Source organism: Eriocheir sinensis, unplaced genomic scaffold (assembly GCF_024679095.1).
Source record: "Eriocheir sinensis breed Jianghai 21 unplaced genomic scaffold, ASM2467909v1 Scaffold394, whole genome shotgun sequence".
NCBI lineage: Eukaryota > Metazoa > Arthropoda > Malacostraca > Decapoda > Varunidae > Eriocheir > Eriocheir sinensis.
In genome coordinates, this window is record NW_026111714.1 from 215,922 (window position 1) to 237,941 (window position 22,020).

Sequence of the window (22,020 nt, forward strand, 5' to 3'; positions counted from 1 at the left end):
TTCACTCACCTCACCTCACCTCCCTTCCTAATCCCCCTCTTCACTCACCCCACCTCCCTTCCTACACCTCCTCTCACTTACCTTACCTCCTTTCCTAACCCCCCTCTTCACTCACCTCACCTTCTTTCCTAATCCCCTTCACTCTGTGTTTTTCTCTTTTTCATTTCAGGCAATTATTAATCACTGTCAGCTAAGATGGCGCTAAAGAAATGCAGTACTTGTAACGGAAGTATCTCAGCTCACTTTTTTACAGGGCGTTCTGTTGTCGGTCGACTGTGTCTCTCCAGGCAGCATCCCGAGACAAGACTGCGGGAGCAAGAAGAGAAGATGGAAGCAGGTCAGAATAAAATAATAGAGCTTCCTCGCACTGTTGCCTCCTTGCAGGCATTCATCCAGGCTAACGTTGTATGGTGCCTAACCCTTCTCCAACCTTCCCCTTGCCTTCAGCAGTACCGTTGACACCAACGGACAACACTACGCAGCGGGAGGGTGGTAGTGGCACTGCCCATGATGGCTTCACCGTCGTGAATGGAGGAGCCAAACCAGCCACAGCTACGAACGACGTCACCACGACTCGGTCTGAGGAACTGCTGGACAAGTACCGTATAAGTCAGTATAAGTATAAATTCCCTAACATTTTGATTTCAGGAATTCTACCACGGACGTGGGCGGAGAGCGACTTCTTCAGCAAAGCCTTCAGCCTCAACAACCGCTTACAGACTCTTTGCAGAGAGCTTGACGCTAAGTTCTTCATCGCATGGGATAATTTCTACTGACAGAGTGAGCTCTTCCACAGGGAAGGAATACACCTGTCCCCCAACGGGGCAGCCAGACTCGGAAGCCTCCTAAACAACGCAGTACGTGACACCCGATCAAAAAACCGCTCGCGACCACATCCTCCACCCCGCCCGTGTAAATAGGCACCATGCATCGCAACAAACGCGTAACCATGAACCGGCAAGTATCACCACCACTATTACCAAGCCTCTAGATAACAAAACAAAATCCTCAGTTTCGATGCGCGTAGCCTAAGAAACAAGTTTGATGAACTGAGATGTCTTGCTGTGACAGAAAATTTTGATGTAATTGCTATTACCGAAACATTTATCGACATCACAAATATTGATTTAAGTAGAGAATACAACATAAATGGCTACAGACTCTTCAACAAAGATCGTGTAAACCGTAAAGGCGGTGGCGTCGCCCTTTTTGTCAAAAGCTATTGCAACCCACTGACAAAACACTAAGAGACAGTAACGTTGAATATTTGTGCGTACGAGTAAACATTGTAAAAGTCCCGGAACTGACAAAGTATAGCCTATGCTGCTAAAAGAAACAAAGAGCGAACTACTCTCCTCCCTCACAGCCGTATTCAATATGTCTTGCGACAAGGCATCGTCCCTTCTGATTGGAAAAAAAGACTAACGTGACCCCGATTTTTAATTAAGAAAGGAGACAAAAAAATAGCAGGTAAATACAGACCCATTAGTCTAACTTCAGTTGTAGATAAGCTAATTGAGAGCATAATTAGAGACAAAATAGTGAGTTACCTTGGAAGCCACTCATTAATTGGGGATTCACAAAATGGCTTCCGTAACAAAAGATCCTGCCTATCAAACCTATTGACCTTTTATAACGACCTCTTCTCAGTTTATGATGTAACCAAATCATTGGACATAGTCTATCTTGATTTCCAGAAAGCGTATGATAAAGTCTCCCATCATAAATTACTTTATAAATTAAAGCAAACAGGTATTAACGGTCAAGTAAACCAATGGATCGCGGATTGATTGAGTGTGGTGATTGACGGATATAACTCAGAGTGGGCACCGGTCACTAGTTACGTCCCTCAGGGCTCGGTTCTTGGCCCAGTGCTCTTCATTATTTACATCAACGATGTGGATCTTGGACTCAATAATCGCATTAGGACGACACAAAGATTGGTAACTCGGTTCTCACTGACGAAGACAGGCAAAGCCTCCAAGAGGATTTGCACACAATTTCAGCTTGGTCGGATAGATGGGAGATGCCCTTTAACGTAGATAAGTGCCAGGTCCTTCAAGTTGGAACAAGAAATAAGAAGTTCGATTACGAAATGCGCGGCGTTAAACTCACAAGCGTTCAATGCGTTAAGGACCTTTGGGTCAAAATCGCGTCAAACCTCAAACTCTCACAGACACATCGATGCAGCAAATAAAGCGAACATAATGTTGGGTTTCTTTAAAAGAAAATTTTTATTCAAGAAATAAAGATGTAATACTCCCGCTCTACAATAGTTAAGTCAGACCCCATTAGGAATATGCGGTAGTTTTTGTCTCCCCACCATGCAAAGGACATTGCTAAATTAGAAGATGTTCAGCGTCAGGCAACAAAAATGATCCCTTCCTTGCGCAACAAATCCTACGAAGAAAGGCTTTCCACCTTAACATATTCTCTCTAGAGAAACGTCGCCTCCGAGGAAAACTGATCGAATGTTTTAAAATATTTAATGGCTTCACGAATGTAGACCAATCAAAATTGTTCATGATCGATGACACCTTGCGAACGAGAAACAATGGCATAAAACTTTGTAGTGCGTGAATGGAATAAGCTCCCATCTTCAGTGGTCCAGTGTAACAAGATTGACTCCTTTAAAAACAAGCTCGACCGGCACCTCCTTCAACTTAATATTAACTAGAGTAGAAATGCAACGTTTTGGAGCAATCTGATTAATGTAGATTCACTTAGGACTGGCCACCTAGTCTGGACCATGGACATTTTTTTTTTCATTAATGTTTCCTTTTTTGCCCTTGAGCTGTTTCCTATGCTGTAAAACACACACACACACACACACACACACACACACACACACACACACACACACACACACACACACACACACACACACACACACACACACACACACACACACACACACATAGTCACACAAACACTCACACACAAACAGACACACGCATACACACCGCCTCAACAGCTCATGTCTCATGTTAAGTTTTGCGGTGCCAGGCTTCGCGGCCTGGGAGACGATATTTTCAGCCCCACTCAGGCTGAGATTTATCCTCTGAAAAGGAGGAGCTACAACCCCCCTTTGAGCAAGGAGGATGGGGTGTTATGTGTGCGGAGGATCCGGAGAGTACCTATAGATCGACAATAAATGAGGCAATACCCAAATATCGACTATAATGAGCTTGCTCTTGTCGGGAGGGTAGTTGCTGTATATTGCGAGTCCAACACGTTCTGGCCGTGGGTGAATTAAACACACACACACACACACACACACACACACACACACACACACACACACACACACACACACAGGGTGGTAGCTGCAAAGTAAATGCTTCATGTCATTCAGCGCAATTTAAAATTTTAGAAAAATCTTTAGAAGTGTCAATCACTTAAAGTTCAGCATCAAATATTTAATTGAAAAACGACTGTGATGATATAAGGTACCAAACTTTCAAATCTTAACATTTTGAAAACTTTTCTTAAACGAAGTACACAGATTCGCTTATACATTTGCCGAAACGTGTAATATACATATATATATATATATATATATATATATATATATATATATATATATATATATATATATATATATATATATATATATATATATATATATATATATATATATATATATATATATATATATATATATATATATATATATATATATATATATATATATATATATATATATATATATATATATATATATATATATATATATATATATATATATATATATATATATATATATATATATATATATATATATATATAGGCGGTAGCGTACTGGGCTCACATTCACTGCGTGATGGACGACGCGGTTCGAATCCCCATACCACTTGGATTTTTCAGTCACCGGTGGCTTAAAACTACCCACATGCTGTCCTGAAGACCACCCATCAACCCGGACTCTAGAGGAAGCCGTCCAGCGAATCAAGAACGAGTTCGGGGCAGCATGAGCCAATGCAAGATGGCGCCACTATAAAACACTCGCCTGCGCCAGAACAGGCTGGGCCGACCATCAGGCCCCACCTGAAGAAGCCTTGGGCCGACCATCAGGCCCCACCAAAGATGCCTACCGGCAATGGCAACATATATATATATATATATATATATATATATATATATATATATATATATATATATATATATATATATATATATATATATATATATATATATATATATATATATATATATATATATATATATATATATATATATATATATATATATATATATATATATATATATATATATATATATATATATATATATATATATATATATATATATATATATATATATATATATATATATATATATATATATATATATGGGTTCCGCAAGGGGCGTTCTACTGTTGATCTCCTAGCCTTCTTAACTGACTCTTGGTCATCCTCTCTTAGCCGTTTCGGTGAAACTTTTGCTATTGCGCTGGACATATCAAAAGCTTTTGATAGGGTCTGGCACAAATCTTTGCTTTCTAAACTACCCTCCTACGGTTTCTATCCTTCTCTCTGTACCTTTATCTCCAGTTTCCTTTCTGACCGTTCTATTTCTGCCGTGGTAGACGGTCACTGTTCTTCCCCTAAATCTATTAACAGTGGTGTCCCACAGGGTTCTGTCCTATCTCCCACTCTTTTTCTGTTGTTCATTGATGATCTTCTTTCTAAAACGAACTGTCCTATCCATTCCTACGCCGATGATTCCACTCTGCATTACTCAACTTCTTTTAATAGAAGACCCACCCTTCAGGAACTTAATGACTCAAGGCTAGAGGCTGCAGAACGCTTTGCCTCAGACCTTACTATTATTTCCGACTGGGGCAAGAAGAACCTTGTGTCCTTCAACGCCTCAAAAACACAGTTTCTCCACCTATCCACTCGACACAATCTTTCAAACAACTATCCCCTATTCTTTGACAACACCCAGCTATCACCTTCCTCAACTCTAAACATCCTCGGTCTATCCTTAACTCAAAATCTCAACTGGAAACTTCATATCTCATGTCTTACTAAATCAGCTTCCTCGAGGCTGGGCGTTCTGTACCGTCTCCGCCAGTTCTTCTCCCCTGCACAGTTGCTGTCCATATACATTGGCCTTGTCCGCCCTCGTATGGAGTATGCATCTCATGTGTGGGGGGGCTCCACTCACACAGCTCTTCTGGACAGTGGAGGCTAAGGCTCTTCGTCTCATCAGCTCTCCTCCTCATACTGACAGTCTTCTACCTCTTAAATTCCGCCGCAATGTTGCCTCTCTTTCTATCTTCTATCGATATTTCCACGCTGACTGCTCTTCTGAACCTGCTACCTGCATGCCTCCCCCCCTCCCGCGGCCCCGCTGCACTCGACTTTCTACTCATGCTCATCCCTATACTGTCCAAACCCCTTATGCAAGAGTTAACCAGCATCTTCACTCTTTCATCCCTCACGCTGGTAAACTCTGGAACAATCTTCCTTCATCTGTATTTCCTCCTGCCTACGACTTGAACTCTTTCAAGAGGAGGGTATCAGGACACCTCTCCTCCCGTATTTGATCTTCCTTTCGGCTACCTCTTTTGTTTCTTTTTTTAGGAGCAGCTAGTAGCGGGCTTTTTTTTTTATTATTGTTTCCTTTTTTTGTATGCCCTTGAGCTGTCTCCTTTGTTGTAAAAAAAAAAGTATATATATATATATATATATATATATATATATATATATATATATATATATATATATATATATATATATATATATATATATATATATATATATATATATATATATATATATATGTTATAAAGATTCTTCAAAATGATGTTTTCTATGCCCTCTCTGGCCTCAATCCTCAGAAGGCTTATGGACCTGATGGAGTGCCTCCTATTGTCCTTAAAAACTGTGCCTCCGTGCTGTCACCCTGCCTGGTCAAACTCTTTCGCCTCTTTTTTTTTTTTTTTTTTTTTTTTTTTTTACGTTGTTGCCTATTGCGCCGGTAGGCATCATCCCGGTGGGGCGTGATGGTCGGCCCAAGGCTTCTTCCAGGTGGGGCCTGATGGTCGGCCCAGCCCGTTCTGGCGCAGGCGAGTGTTTATAGTGGCGCCATCCTGCATTGGCTCATGCTGCCCCCCGGAACTCGTACTTGATTCGCTTGGACGGCTTCCTATAGAGTCCGGGTTGATGGGTGGTCTTCAGGACAGCATGTGGGTAGTTTTAAGCTACTCGGCGGTGACCGAAAAATCCGAGTGGTAGCGTGAGGATTCGAACCCGCGTCGTCCATCACGCGGCGAATGTGGGTCCAGTGCGCTATCACTTCGGCCACCGCCTACGCCTGTCAACATCTACCTTTCCTTCTTGCTGGAAGTATGCCTTCATACAGCCTGTACCTAAGAAGGGTGACCGCTCCAATCCCTCAAACTACCGTCCTATTGCTTTACTTTCTTGTCTATCTAAAGCTTTTGAATCAATCCTTAACCGGAAGATTCAAAAGCACCTTTCCACTTCTGACCTTCTATCTGATCGCCAGTATGGGTTCCGCAAGGGGCGTTCTACTGGTGATCTCCTAGCCTTCTTAACTGACTCTTGGTCATCCTCTCTTAGCCGTTTCGGTGAAACTTTTGCTATTGCGCTGGACATATCAAAAGCTTTTGATAGGGTCTGGCACAAATCTTTGCTTTCTAAACTACCCTCCTACGGTTTCTATCCTTCTCTCTGTACCTTTATCTCCAGTTTCCTTTCTGACCGTTCTATTTCTGCCGTGGTAGACGGTCACTGTTCTTCTCCTAAATCTATTAACAGTGGTGTCCCACAGGGTTCTGTCCTATCTCCCACTCTTTTTCTGTTGTTCATTGATGATCTTCTTTCCAAAACGAACTGTCCTATCCATTCCTACGCCGATGATTCCACTCTGCATTATTCAACTTCTTTTAATAGAAGACCCACCCTTCAGGAACTTAACGACTCAAGGCTGGAGACTGCAGAACGCTTAGCCTCAGACCTTACTATTATTTCCGATTGGGGCAAGAAGAACCTGGTGTCCTTCAACGCCTCAAAAACACAGTTTCTCCACCTATCCACTCGACACAATCTTCCAAACAACTATCCCCTATTCTTTGACAACACCCAGCTATCACCTTCCTCAACACTAAACATCCTCGGTCTATCCTTAACTCAAAATCTCAACTGGAAACTTCATATCTCATCTCTTACTAAATCAGCTTCCTCGAGGCTGGGCGTTTTGTACCGTCTCCGCCAGTTCTTCTCCCCTGCACCGTTGCTGTCCATATACAGGGGCCTTGTCCGCCCTCGTATGGAGTATGCATCTCATGTGTGGGGGGGCTCCACTCACACAGCTCTTCTGGACAGAGTGGAGGCTAAGGCTCTTCGTCTCATCAGCTCTCCTCCTCATACTGATAGTCTTCTACCTCTTAAATTCTGCCGCAATGTTGCCTCTCCTTCTATCTTCTATCGATATTTCCACGCTGACTGCTCTTCTGAACTTGCTAACTGCATGCCTCCCCCCCTCCCGCGGCTCCGCTGCACTCGACTTTCTACTCATGCTCATCCCTATACTGTCCAAACCCCTTATGCAAGAGTTAACCAGCATCTTCACTCTTTCATCCCTCACGCTGGTAAACTCTGGAACAATCTTCCTTCATCTGTATTTCCTCCTGCCTACGACTTAAACTCTTTCAAGAGGAGGGTATCAGGACACCTCTCCTCCCAAAACTGACCTATCTTTCGGCCACCTCTTTGGATTCTTTTAGGAGCAGTGAGTAGCGGCTTTTTTTTCATTAATGTTTGCTTTTGTGTGCCCTTGAACTGTCTCCTTTGCTGTAAAAAAAAAAAAAAATAAATCTATATATATAAATATATATATATATATATATATATATATTTAGATATCTATATATATATATATATATATATATATATATATATATATATATATATATATATATATATATATATATATATATATATATATATATATATATATATATATATATATTTGTAATCATGGCGAAAGAAGAATACCTCAGTAATATGGACAGCATACTCTCTGACACCTCCAAATTAAAAAAAATACGACGCAGTCCTATAGAAGACATAAAGAAGAAAATCAACGCCACCTGCAGAGCCATCAACATCGCTACAAAGAGCACACGCTTTCCGAAGCTGACCGGGGAGTTTTCTCTCGGGTACGCCTACGCCAATGTAAAAAACACACAAGACAGGAAACCCACTCCGCCCTATCATCTCCCAGATCCCGACAGCCACCTACACCGTCGCCAAGAAACTCAACGAGATCCTCGCCCCGTACACCCCGATGAGCCACGCCCTAACGTCCACCAATGACTTCCTGGAGATCCTAAGAACTGCCCCACCTGCCGACAACCACATCATCGCTTCTCTCGATGTCGAGAGCCAATTCACCAACGTGCCCGTGAACATTACTATCCAGATCATCATGAACCGCGTCTACAGATGTGATGAGACGGAACCCCTAGACATACCGGAAGAGGATCTACGCACACTCTTGGAGATATGCACTAAAGAAGCCACCTTCACCTGCCCCCGCGGAGATATGTACTGCCAAGTGGATGGTGTTGCTATGGGAAGCCCACTTGGTGTGCTCTTCGCCAATTTCTTCATGGGAACCATCGAATCCATGGCCCTCAAGGACCAACAACCTTCCATCTACGCCCGATACGTCAACGACATATTTATCAGAGTGAAAGATATAGACGAACTACAGAAACTAAAGCAGCAGCTCTGCAACATCTCCGGCCTCAACTTTACCTTTGAAGAATCACAAGAAGGACGCCTGCCATTCCTCGACGTACTAGTATCTCCACAAGACTCAGGATTCAACACCTCAGTGTACATCAAACCAACAAACACAGGACTTTGCTCAACGGTAACAGCGAGTGCCCGCAACGCTACAGAAGATCCACAATCAACGCATTCATACGGCGAGCGATCTCACACAGCTCAACATGGAAGAATTTACATAACGAATTGGAAAGAATTACACAAGTCCTTGTAAACAACGGCTACCCCAACAGTGAAGTGACCCAGGCCATCAACTGCGCCCTAGAGAAATGGTACAACCCTGCAACCACCTCTAAAAAAAAAAAAAACATCAACCTCTACTACAGGAACTACATGTTCACCGAGTATAAGACAGATGAAAGAGTGATCAAAGATATCATCCACAAGAATGTGAGACCAACAGACGCAGACAAAGCCGTATCACTCATCATCTACTACAAGACCTCCAAAACAGCCAACCTACTTATCAAGAACCGCCAAACACCACCACCGGCACCTCTTCAGGAAGACCATGTCATCTACGAGCACACCTGCGCTATTGAAGACTGTGGGCCTCATACATACATCGGGATGACACGGACAAAACTGACTAAGAGCTTAACATGCCACCTACAAAATGGTGCTATCAAGAACCACTACACTCAAGCACAAGGAAACCTTAGCACGCAGCCACCTAGAAGATTCAACGAAAATACTTGACAGGGAAATTGACCCACGCCGACTATTGTTCCTGGAAGCCCTCTACATTGAAGATCTAGAGCCAACAATGAACACTCAAGCCCAAGATCTGCAAATCTTACCAACGCAGAAGAGAAGTAGCAGAAAAAACAACACCTAGGCCCCTGCTCAGCGAGGGACGCCACGCAGCATTCACCGCGCTACTTGTACACGCCACACCGGCCAATCACAAGCCAGAACGCGCATATAAAAGGAGAAACACAGATGAGCCAGCTCCATTCAGCCTGAAGATGTTCCCTAGGCAGGAACGAAACGTTGCAACCAACAACCCAACTTTTGGACAGCTCCACGGGGCTTTAGACACCGTAAAAAGAGAGTTGATAAGACTAATAGAAAAAAAACGCAGCAGAAGCTCAATAATGCAGAAACAGCAGTTTCATTCAACCTCGCATGTTTTAAAGAGAATATATATATATATATATATATATATATATATATATATATATATATATATATATATATATATATATATATATATATATATATATATATATATATATATATATATATATATATATATATATATATATATATATATATATATATATATATATATATATATATATATATATATATATATATATATATATATATATATAATCTTTTGAACAAGTAATTTGCAATGGAAAAGGAATACATCACCACAAAGAACCTCACCAAGCACATAGGTGTCTTTCTCCGTGGTTTGGGCACACTTGTAAAATAGTAGTGATTTCTGTAGTCATGAATAATTTAGAGCAGGTACACTGCACCCTACACTACACTTTGAGGTCTTGATGGAGGCTGTGTCATATGCTTCTGTAGTAAAAGCATAACTGTCAAACTAACTGGAACACTTTGGTGCCTCTTTTCTGCAGGTTTTCTTGGAAGCATAACTGTCAAACTAACAGGAACACTTTGGTGCCTCCTTTCTGCAGGTTTTCTTGGAAGCATAACTGTCAAACTAACTGGAACACTTTGATGCCTCCTTTCAGCAGGTTTTCTTGGAAACATAACTGTCAAACTAACAGGAACACTTTGATGCCTCCTTTCAGCAGGTTTTCTTGGAAGCATAACTGTCAAACTAACAGGAACACTTTGGTGCCTCCTTTCTGCAGGTTTTCTTGGAAGCATAACTGTCAAACTAACAGGAACACTTTGATGCCTCCTTTCTGCAGGTTTTCTTGGAAACATAACTGTCAAACTAACAGGAACACTTTGGTGCCTCCTTTCTGCAGGTTTTCTTGGAAGCATAACTGTCAAACTAACAGGAACACTTTGATGCCTCCTTTATGCAGGTTTTCTTGGAAACATAACTGTCAAACTAACAGGAACACTTTGGTGCCTCCTTTCTGCAGGTTTTCTTGGAAGCATAACTGTCAAACTAACAGGAACACTTTGGTGCCTCACTGTCTGCAGGTTTTCTTGGAACCATAGCTGTCAAAATAACAGGTACACTTTGGTGCTGCCTCACTGTCTGCAGGTTTTCTTGGAAGCATAACTGTCAAACTAACAGGAACACTTTGGTGCTGCCTCACTGTCTGCAGGTTTTTTTGGAACCATAACGGTCAAACTAACAGGAACACTTTGGTGCTGCCTCACTGTCTGCAGGTTTTTTTGGAACCATAACGGTCAAACTAACAGGAACACTTTGGTGATACCTCACTGTCTGCAGGTTTTCTTGGAACCATAACGGTCAAACTAACAGGAACACTTTCAAACTCTCAAAATTTCCGCAAGTTCTCCTGACCACCACTGGCGGGGATGTTGCCGTGGGACTATGGTTCATGGAGGCCCCCGAGACGTCCCTGAACTAGGTGCAGCTGTGCATGGAGGGTTGCCATGACGGCACCATCTTCCACTATGTCGTGCCGGGCTTCATCCACATGACATGAGCAGGCAGCTGCGGAGAAGCCGCCTACGGCAAACCCTTCACAGTGAGGCCGCAAGTTTAGCTCTGTAGTCACTGTGCACTAAATCAAATGTAGTTTACAAATTCAGTAATCAATCTAACAACCCTCCTCTTAAATTTCGCCACCATGTTGCATCTCTTTCTATCTTCTCCCGATATTTTCACACTGACTGCTCTTCTGAACTTGCTAACTGCATGCCTGGCCCCCTCCTGCGGCCCCGCTGCACTCAGCTTTCTGCTCTTGCTCATCCCAATTCTTTCTAAATTCCTTCAGCAAGAGTTCACCAGCACTTCATTCTTTCATCCGTTCCGCTGGTAAATTCTAGAACAGCCTTAATTCCTTGTCCTGTCCTTCCCCCTGTCTATGACTTTAACTCTTTCATGAAGAGAGTGTGGGGAAACCTCTCCATGTGAATTTGACCTGTCTTCTGACCTCTGGTTCTGTTTTCTATTGCTGGGGCAGCGTGTGGCAGGCTTTTTGTTGCTTTTTTTTTCCCTTGAGCTGCCTCCCTCCCTAGGTATAAGGAAAAACCCGGTACACATTGTTGCATCTTAGCCACAGTGCATGTTGAGTGCAGTGACAGCTTAGTGGGCCTTCAGGGAGATGTTGGATCCACCAATAATAAATGATGATAAATGGCCTGTGAGACTGTAGATTCATGTTAGTAAACACCTTAGTGCTACATTGTTTACTTCTCTGTTTCTTCTATAAAACCATGCCCTCCCTGCCTTATAATGCCACTATAAGCAGATGCATAACACAGTGAGCCCTCAACACACTGCCCCTCAGGACGAGATCGGCCTGCTGGCGATGGCCCCAGCGATAACTGTTCCTCCTGGCGCTGGGCCAGACTCGGGAGCTGCAGGACAAACACAAACACACCGTCACCGCCAACACTCTCCACACGCCTGGAGGAGGGAGGCATTGGTAAGCTACCGTCCATTTGTGTTGTCTTTGATCATGGTTATGTTCTGACATGTAGCAGAGGCAGGAAGCAGCTCAGGACACACACCTCTCCACTGGGAATTGTTATGAAAGAGAAGCTTCATAAAGAACGTGCCAATCGTTGACAAGCTTCTAGTTTGGTGAATTAATTTTCATATACCATTTTTATCATCACCATTATTTTTTCCATACAGCAGAGGAAGGAATCATCTGGAGGACACACTGATCTGTTCCCCAGTCCCAGCGTGTTGTTGTGTTTGTACTCTTTTGGAGCCAAAAAGATTTTCACTTGTATGCATTTATGTATAGCAATGTGACAAATGAATTATCTTACATTAATATAGAGTCTGGATTGATTATAGATAAGATAATGTTTTCTGTATCTATATTTATTGTTTATCATCATTGCTTCCTTATATACAATGGATAAAGGAATCAGTTGAAGGACACACTACTAATCTCTGCTTCCCAGTTCTCAGCTTGTTACTACAGAGCCAAACAAAAGCTGTATACTCAACCTTATATTAAATACTTGATTTCAAAACAATATCTATACTCAATATATTTCATGTTCAGTCTCCAGCACTGTTAGGCTTTCCTGGCGGGGCCCTGGTGGACGGCCCCAGCCTGTAATGGCAAGTGTTTATAGTCATGGAGGTATTGCCGCCTCTCGGAGCTCATCTCTGGTCCTCTGTAAAGAGTTCATCCAGTCTGTGTTGACAGGCGTCGTCAGCACAGCATTTGGGAGTCTCAGACTTCTCGCTGGTGACTGAAAACTGCCAGCTTGTTGCGGTGGGACTCTAACTTGGGTCCTTGAGGAGACTGTGCCGACATGCTGACCACTCAGCCACCACCTCTCCCTCACAATTTTATACTTATGCTTACTACAGAATAATTATACATATACTTATAGATACATATAGCTAATTGACATTGGTGAGTATTGGTGTGCCTCAAATGTGCTGTGTATTTATTTGCCTATTTACCTGTTTGTAGTGTAGCAGGCCCGAGCTAAGCTGTAATAGTCCCGTCTCTATATTTACATTCATCCAGCCTTTCCTTCATTTGTTGGACACTGCTTGCCTCCACCACCTCTTCCCGCAAACTGTTCCATGTGTTAACACTTCTATGTGGAAAACTACTTTTTTCAAGACACTCAAACAGGTTCCTTTATTAAGTTTCTTTCCATGTCCTCTCAGCCACTGCATTCTCAATGTTAAGAAGAGATCATCCATATCCACCTCATCAAACTTATTTACCAATTTATACAGCATGATCAGATCTCTCTCTCTCTCTTTGTTCCAGTGTCGTTAAGTCCATCTCCTTCAATCTGTCTTCATACGTTGTATTTGAGAGTTCTGGTAACATTTTAGTTGCTATTCTCTGTATCCTTTCCAACTTTCTGATATTCTTCTTTTTGTGAGGCGACACACAACTGCAGCATATTCAAGCTTTGGTCTTATCATTGATGTTATCATTTTCTTGATCATTTCTTTTTCCATAAAATGGAATAATACCTTTATATTTTGCATCATCCTGTAGGTTTCTCCAAATAGCTTGTTTATATGCTATTCTGGGGATGGTGTGTCATGTATCATTACTCCTAAATCTTTTTTTTTTTTCATGTACCACCTTTAAGTTTTCTTCTCCCATCCTGTATGCTTTCCTCGATCTTTTTTACTGCTCCCCATTTCCATAACATGGTATTTGTTTGCATTGAATTCCATCTCCCATAACTGGCTCCATCTATACACTTTTTTGCAGTTCTTCACAGTCTTCCTCTGTCTTCACTTTTCTTATGAACTTTGCATCGTCTACAAAAAAGCTTATATTGTAACTTTTTGTACCCATCGGCATATCATTTATATATATTATGAACATTATTGGTGCCAGAACTGAGCCTTGAGGAACTCCACTCAATTTGATTTCTCTTCCCTAATCACTGTCCTCATTTATCTTCCTGTGAAGTAATCCTTCATCCACTCTCTAACCTTTCCGCCCATTCCTCCCCACTGCTGTAGTGTTCAGACTAACCTTTTGTGCGAAACATTGTCCAAAGCTTTTTTTACAAATCGAGATATACACAATCAGCCGACCCTTCTCTCTATTTCTCTTGAGTATATATATATTTAGGTGATGACACACGATTTCCCTTTTCTAGATCCAAACTGTCTTCATTTATCATGTTTTCCTTTTCTAAATGTTCGAACCATTTTTTTTTTATTATACTTTCACAAATCTTGCACATTACACTTGTCAAAGAGACTGGTGTATAATTTAGTGGTTCAGTTTTATCTCCACTTTTATAAATTGGTAAAATGTTCGCTCTCTTCCACTCTAAGGGCACTTTTCCTGTATTTAAAGAGCATGTTATTATGTCATAAAGTTGTTCCTATAATTAATTTCTACACTTATAGCACTTGACTGTAGATTTCATCCGGTCCCATAGCTTTCCTTTCATCTAAGGTTTTCATCAGCTGCATCATTTCCCCTTTCTCAACCTTTACATAATTTAGTTTCCCTTCATTGCAATTTTCGAGCCCCCAGTCAAAGTCGGTTTCTTTCGTAAACACTCTGAAAATTGTTGTTTAATATTTCTGCAATTTCTTCGTCCTTTTCGTAGAATACATTTTATTTTTATTTTAGCCTTTCCACTCCTTCATTTCTTTTTACTTCCCATTTACGAAGTGTGTGTGTGTGTGTGTGTGTGTGTGTGTGTGTGTGTGTGTGTGTGTGTGTGTGTGTGTGTGTGTGTGTCTACTTGCCCATATTGCCAGGAGGCTATTTGATTTTAGTGAGTTTTACTCTCTCTCTCTCTCTCTCTCTCTCTCTCTCTCTCTCTCTCCTACACACACACACCGAGAAATTAACTTCCTTTTGTTCAACTGGAACTCTTGAAATTCACAAAAAAATTGGAGGCGCTGGTGGCGGAGTTCCTTGGGGTGGAGGACGTCATCACCTTCTGCATGGGCTTCACCACCAATGTGCTCAACCTGCCCTCGCTGCTTGGGCCGGGTTATCTGGTGCTCTCGGATGAGTTCAGCCATGCCTCTCTGATCCGGAGCCACTGTGAAAGTACATCTGATAATGCTTTACTGACTGACCTCTCGTAGATTCCTTAATACACTAGTGGGGACCATGTGTCCTTGGAATGCATTTCTCTGGGCCCACTGTGAAAGTACGTCTGGTTTTCTAACACAAGACTTGCCTTCCATAGGCTCCACATGTACTTGTATAGTCAAATATATTCACACTAAAACATTTTCAACATTTCCGTACCCCAGGTTTTCCAACACAACAGCACAAGCGACCTTGAGAGAAAGCTGCGCAAGGCCCTGATCCACGGCCATCCAAGGACGCGCCGGTCGTGGCGGAGGGGATCTACTCCATGGAGGGAAGCATCTGTGACCTTTTCGCCTTCATCAGAATCAAGAAGTAGAAGGTTGGTGTCCACTTGAAACAGGAGTCAATCAATCAATCAATCAGTGGGCTCATTTTTTTTTTTTTGTTACAGCTACGGAGACAGCTCAAGGGCACAATGAAAAAAAAAAAAAAAAGGCCCGCCACTTACTGCTCCAGAGCAGAGGTTAAAGGAGTGTTCAAAATCAAAGGTCAATTTCGAGAGGAGAGGTTACCTGATACTCTCCTCTTGAAAGAGTTCAAGTCATAGGCAGGAGGAAATACAGATGAAGGAAGATTGTTCCAGAGTTTACCAGCGTGAGGGATGAGAGAGTGAAGATGCTGATTAACTATTACATAAGGGGTTTGGACAGTATAGGGATGAGCATGAGTAGAAAGTCTTGTGCAGCGCGGCCGTGGGAGGAGGGGAGGCATGCAGTTAGCAAGATCAGAAGAGCAGTCAGCATGAAAATATCGATAGAAGATAGAAAGAGAGGCAACATGGCGGAGGAATTTGAGAGGTAGAAGACTATCAGTATGAGGAGGAGAGCTGATGAGACGAAGAGCCTTTGATTCCACTCTGTCAAGGAGAGCTGTGTGAGTGGACCCCCCCCCCCCCACACACACACACACATGAGATGCATATTCCATACGAGGGCGGACAAGGCCCCTGTAAATGGACAGCAACTGTGCGGGGGAGAGGAACTGGCGGAGAGGTACAGAACGCCCAGCCTCGAGGAAGCTGATTTAGTAAGAGATGAGATATGAAGTTTCCAGTTGAGATTTTGAGTTAAGGATAGACCGAGGATGTTTAGTGTAGAGGAAGGTGATAGCTGGGTACTGTCAAAGAATAGGGGATAGTTGTTTGGAAGATTGTGTCGAGTGGATAGGTGGAGAAACTGTTTTTTTGAGGCTTTGAAGGACACCAGGTTCCTCTTGCCCCAATCGGAAAGAATAGTAAGGTCGGGAGGCGCTTCGCCTCGCCCACCCTACGACGACAAGCCCGGGGGTCCCTCCGGGCGAGTTTCCATGCAGGCCCCCTTCTCAACCTGAGTACCTTGCGGCAAGATCTATCGACTTGCTCCAACCACGAACTTCGTGGGGGTCCCCTTGGCCTCCTCCACTCAGGATTGTCTCTTACAGAGACAACCCGATGAGCAGGATCAGCTTTCGGAAAACGTGCCACGTGCCCGTATAGCCGGAGTTGGCGTTGACGGACTATGCAGGTAATATATGTCGAATCAGCCTCACGGAGTAGTCGCCGGTTTGACACAAAGTCATTCCAGCGATATCCCATGATTCTGCGTAGACACTTACCAAAGGCATCTCTCCGCCTCTCCAAGTCCCCGTTTAGTGTCCATGTCTCACAACCATAGAGTAAGACAGGGATCTCTGTCCTTCTGCACAGGTATCGACAACGCCATATACTCGTGCTGAGCGAGTCCATAACACCCTGGGCCAGACCAGTCCACCGTAAGACTTCCTGGCCACACTCACCGTTGTTATGAATTACGCTACCAAGATACGTAAAACTTTCTGAGGTCTCAATGTCCTCGCCACACGCATGAACAGACTCTACTGTCATCCAGCAAGCCTCCACACACCTGTACCTTGATCTTGGCCCAGGAGACCTGGAGTCCCAAGGGCTTTGCCTCCTCGAGCAGTGCCTTGAGAGCCATCACCAAGACCTCCAGCGACTCCGCCGGGATTACTGCATCATCAGCAAAAACAAGGTCAGTGACCCTGGTATTGCCAATGGATGTTCCGCAAATGACTCTGGGCCACAACTCTGCCCAGTACCCAGTCCATACAAGTGTTGAAAAGCGATGGGGCAAGGACACAGCCCTGCCTCACTCCCGCATTCACGGGAGAGAAGCTGGACAAGCCCCCCCCACACACACACTTCACAGCACTCTCTGTCCCAGAATACAGGCCATTCAGCAGAACGATAGTCATCGCAGGAATCCCATGGAGTCGCAAAAGATCCCAGAGTGTGTCACGATGCACTGAATCAAACGCCTTCTTGAGATCGGCATAGGCTGCAAGCATCCCCTGTCGAAACTCACGTCGGCGCTTCTCCAGTACGTGAAGCGCTAGGATACGATCAGTTGTTGACTTGCCAGGGGTGAACTAAGCAAGCATATAACAAGTCCCATTACCAAGGAAGCTGATATGATGCTACTGCATGCACATATAGTGAGATATTTTGGGCAAAGTAAAATACACACACATTATCTGGGAAGCAGGAGTAGGTAGGAAGACACCTACCGAACGGACGTGAGCGACTCCCGGTGAGGATATATGGTAAGCGAGGAGGGTGCTGAAGCCCTTCAAAGACCCTTCCCATGTCCTCACTAACCGTTTCCCTTTTGACTCATCAATACCAGAGAGTGCAAGGCGCCAGACGTGATGCTATCGTTTTATAATTCCATGGTAAGACCGCACCTCGAGTATGCAGTACAGTTCTGGTCTCCTAATTACAGAAAGGACATTGTTTTACTGGAAAGGATTCAACAACGCGCCACGAAGATGATTCCAACCTTAAGGGCCTAACCGTACGAGGAACGACTCAAGCGACTCAATCTCTTTACACTACGAGGGAATATGATTCAAGTCTTCAAGTACCTGAAAAAGCTCAATAATGTCGACTACTCCAATTCTTTGAACTGCAAACCAACTCAAGAACTATAAATAACGGTTTACCCATTCAGTCGAGTCGATGTAATAGACATTGGAAGGAGTTTCTTTTCGAACCGAGTCATCCCCCACTGGATCAATCTTCCCTCAGAAATTGTAAATTCGAATACCGTCAACTCCTTCAAATATAGAATCGACCGTCATTTTGTTGCGTCGGGAGAAAACTGAATATCGAGGTGCTTTCCTCTGCTCTTGAATATCGAGGTGCTTTCATCTGCTCTTCAATATCGAGGTGCTTTCATCTGCTCCTCAATATCGAGGTGCTTTCATCTGCTCCTCAATAACGAGGTGCTTTCATCTGCTCCTCAATATCGAGGTGCTTTCATCTGCTCCTCAATATCGAGGTGCTTTCATCTGCTCCTCAATATCGAGGTGCTTTCATCTGCTCCTCAATATCGAGGTGCTTTCATCTGCTCCTCAATATCGAGGTGCTTTCATCTGCTCCTCAATATCGAGGTGCTTTCATCTGCTCCTCAATATCAAGATGCTTTCATCTGCTCTTCAATATCGAGGTGCTTTCATCTGCTAATCAATAACGAGGTGCTTTCATCTGCTCCTCAATATCGAGGTGCTTTCATCTGCTCTTCAATATCGAGGTGCTTTCATCTGCTAATCAATAACGAGGTGCTTTCATCTGCTCCTCAATATCGAGGTGCTTTCATCTGCTCCTCAATATCGAGGTGCTTTCATCTGCTCCTCAATATCGAGGTGCTTTCATCTACTCCTCAATATCGAGGTGCTTTCACCTGCTCCTCAATATCGAGGTGCTTTCACCTGCTCCTCAATATCGAGGTGCTTTCACCTGCTCCTCAATATCGAGGTTCTTTCACCTGCTCCTCAATATCGATGTGCTTTCATCTGCTCCTCAATATCGAGGTGCTTTCATCTGCTCCTCAATATCGAGGTGCTTTCATCTGCTCCTCAATATCGAGGTGCTTTCACCTGCTCCTCAATATCGAGGTGCTTTCACCTGCTCCTCAATATCGAGGTGCTTTCACCTGCTCCTCAATATCGAGGTTCTTTCACCTGCTCCTCAATATCGAGGTGCTTTCATCTGCTCCTCAATATCGATGTACTTTCATCTGCTCCTCAATATCGAGGTGCTTTCATCTGCTCCTCAATATCGAGGTGCTTTCATCTGCTCCTCAATATCGAGGTGCTTTCATCTGCTCCTCAATATCGAGGTGCTTTCATCTGCTCCTCAATATCGAGGTGCTTTCACCTGCTCCTCAATATCGATGTGCTTTCATCTGCTCCTCAATATCGAGGTTCTTTCACCTGCTCCTCAATATCGATGTGCTTTCATCTGCTCCTCAATATCGAGGTGCTTTCATCTGCTCCTCAATATCGATGTGCTTTCATCTGCTCCTCAATATCGAGGTGCTTTCACCTGCTCCTCAATATCGAGGGGCTTTCACCTGCTCCTCAATATCGAGGTGCTTTCACCTGCTCCTCAATATCGAGGTGCTTTCATCTGCTCCTCAATATCGATGTGCTTTCATCTGCTCCTCAATATCGATGTTCTTTCATCTGCTCCTCAACATCGAGGTTCTTTCATCTGCTCCTCAATATTGAGGTTCTTTCACCTGCTCCTCAAGCTCAAGTAACTGTATTGCAGATTAAATCACAAGAGCGTGCACCCTCATAAGAGCAAATAGGCTTTCTGTTGCCTGCATTTACAGGTTCCCATGTTTACCCCCCCCACCCCCACCCCCGGTCCTCCTCCTCCTCCTCCTCCGCCTCCTTCTCCTCCTCCTCCATTATCGGCCTCATCTAATTTTATTATATCGCTTGTCTTCCTCCTCCTCTTCTCCTCCCTCTCCGAACCCTCTCCCCCCTCTTCGTTCCATTTCCCTTTTTATTTATTTATTTATTTTCTTTCCCTTTCCTTTTCTTTCCTTTCCTTTCCTTTCCTTTCCTTCCCTTCCCTTCCCTTCCCATTCCTTTCCTGTCCTTCCCTTCCCTTCCCTTTCCTTTCCTTCCCTTTCCTTCCCTTTCCTTCCCTTCCCTTCCCTTCCCTTCCCTTCCCTTCCCTTGCCTTTCCTTCCCTTCCCTTCCCTTTCCTTCCCTTCCCTTCCCTTTCCTTTCCTTTCCTTTCCTTTCCTTTCCTTTCCTTTCGTTTCATTTCCTTCTTTTCCTTCCCTTCCCTTTCTTTCCCTTCCCTTCCCATCCCTTCCCTTTCCTTTCCTTTCCTTCCCTTCCCTTCCCTTTCATTTCATTTCCTTTCCTTTCATTTAATTTCCTTCCTATCCTTTCCTTTCGCTTCCCTTCCTTTCCTTTTCCTTTCCTTTCCCTTCCTTTCATTTCATTTCCTTCCTTTCCTTTCCCTTCGCTTTCCTTCCCTTCCTTTTCCTTTCCTTTCCCTTCCTTTCATTTCATTTCCTTCCTTTCCTTTCCCCTCGCTTTCCTTCCCTTCCTTTTCCTTTCCTTTCCCTTCCTTTCATTTCATTTCATTTCTTTCCTTTCCCTTCGCTTCCCTTCCCTTCCTTTTCCTTTCCTTTCACATCGCTTTCCTTCCCTTCCTTTTCCTTTCCCTACCCTTCCTTTCATTTATTTTCCTTCCTTTCCTTTCCCTTCGCTTCCCTTCCCTTCCTTTTCCTTTCCTTTCCCTTCGCTTCCCTTCCCTTCCTTTTCATTTCCTTACCCTTCCTTTCATTTCATTTCCTTCCTTTCCTTTCCATTCGGTTCCCCTCCCTTCCTTTTCCTTTCCTTTCCCTTCGCTTCCCTTCCCTTCCTTTTCCTTTCCTTTCCATTCGCTTCCCTTCCCTTCCTTTTCCTTTCCTTTCCCTTCGCTTCCCTTCCCTTCTCTTTCCTTTCCTTTCGTTCCTTTCATTTAATTTCCTTCCTTTCCTTTCCCTTCGCTTCCCTTCCCTACCTTTTCCTTTCCTTTTCTTCCCTACCCTTTCGCCAAAAGGAAGGTCAATGAAAAGAATGAATGAATGAATGAACGAATGAATAAATGAAGGAAGGAAGGAAAGAAGAAATAAAACAAGTGGAGATGAGACGGAGAAAGGAAGAGAAGGAAAGAAAAATAAACAATAATATTAAATAAATCAAATTTACTTCGTCGATATTGGCGGGAGCACGAAGGGGGGAGGAGGAGGAGAGAAGGGGGAGGCAGACCGTGTGTGTGTGTGTGTGTGTGTGTGTGTGTGTGTGTGTGTGTGTGTGTGTGTGTGTGTGTGTTATTTCTTTTTCTCTCTCTCTCTCTCTCTCTCTCTCTCTCTCTCTCTCTCTCTCTCTCTCTCTCTCTCTCTCTCTCTCTCTCTCTCTCTCTCTCTCTCTCTCTCTCTCTCTCTCTCTCTCTCTCTCTTTCTCTCTCTCCTTTCTTTCCCAGAGAAGATTTCTGTTCCTTTATTATTATTATTATTTATTATTATTATTATTATTATTATTATTATTATTATTATTATTATTATTATTATTATTATTATTATTATTATTATTATTATTATTATTATTATTATTATTATTATTATTATTATTATTATTATTATTATTATTATTATTATTATTATTAT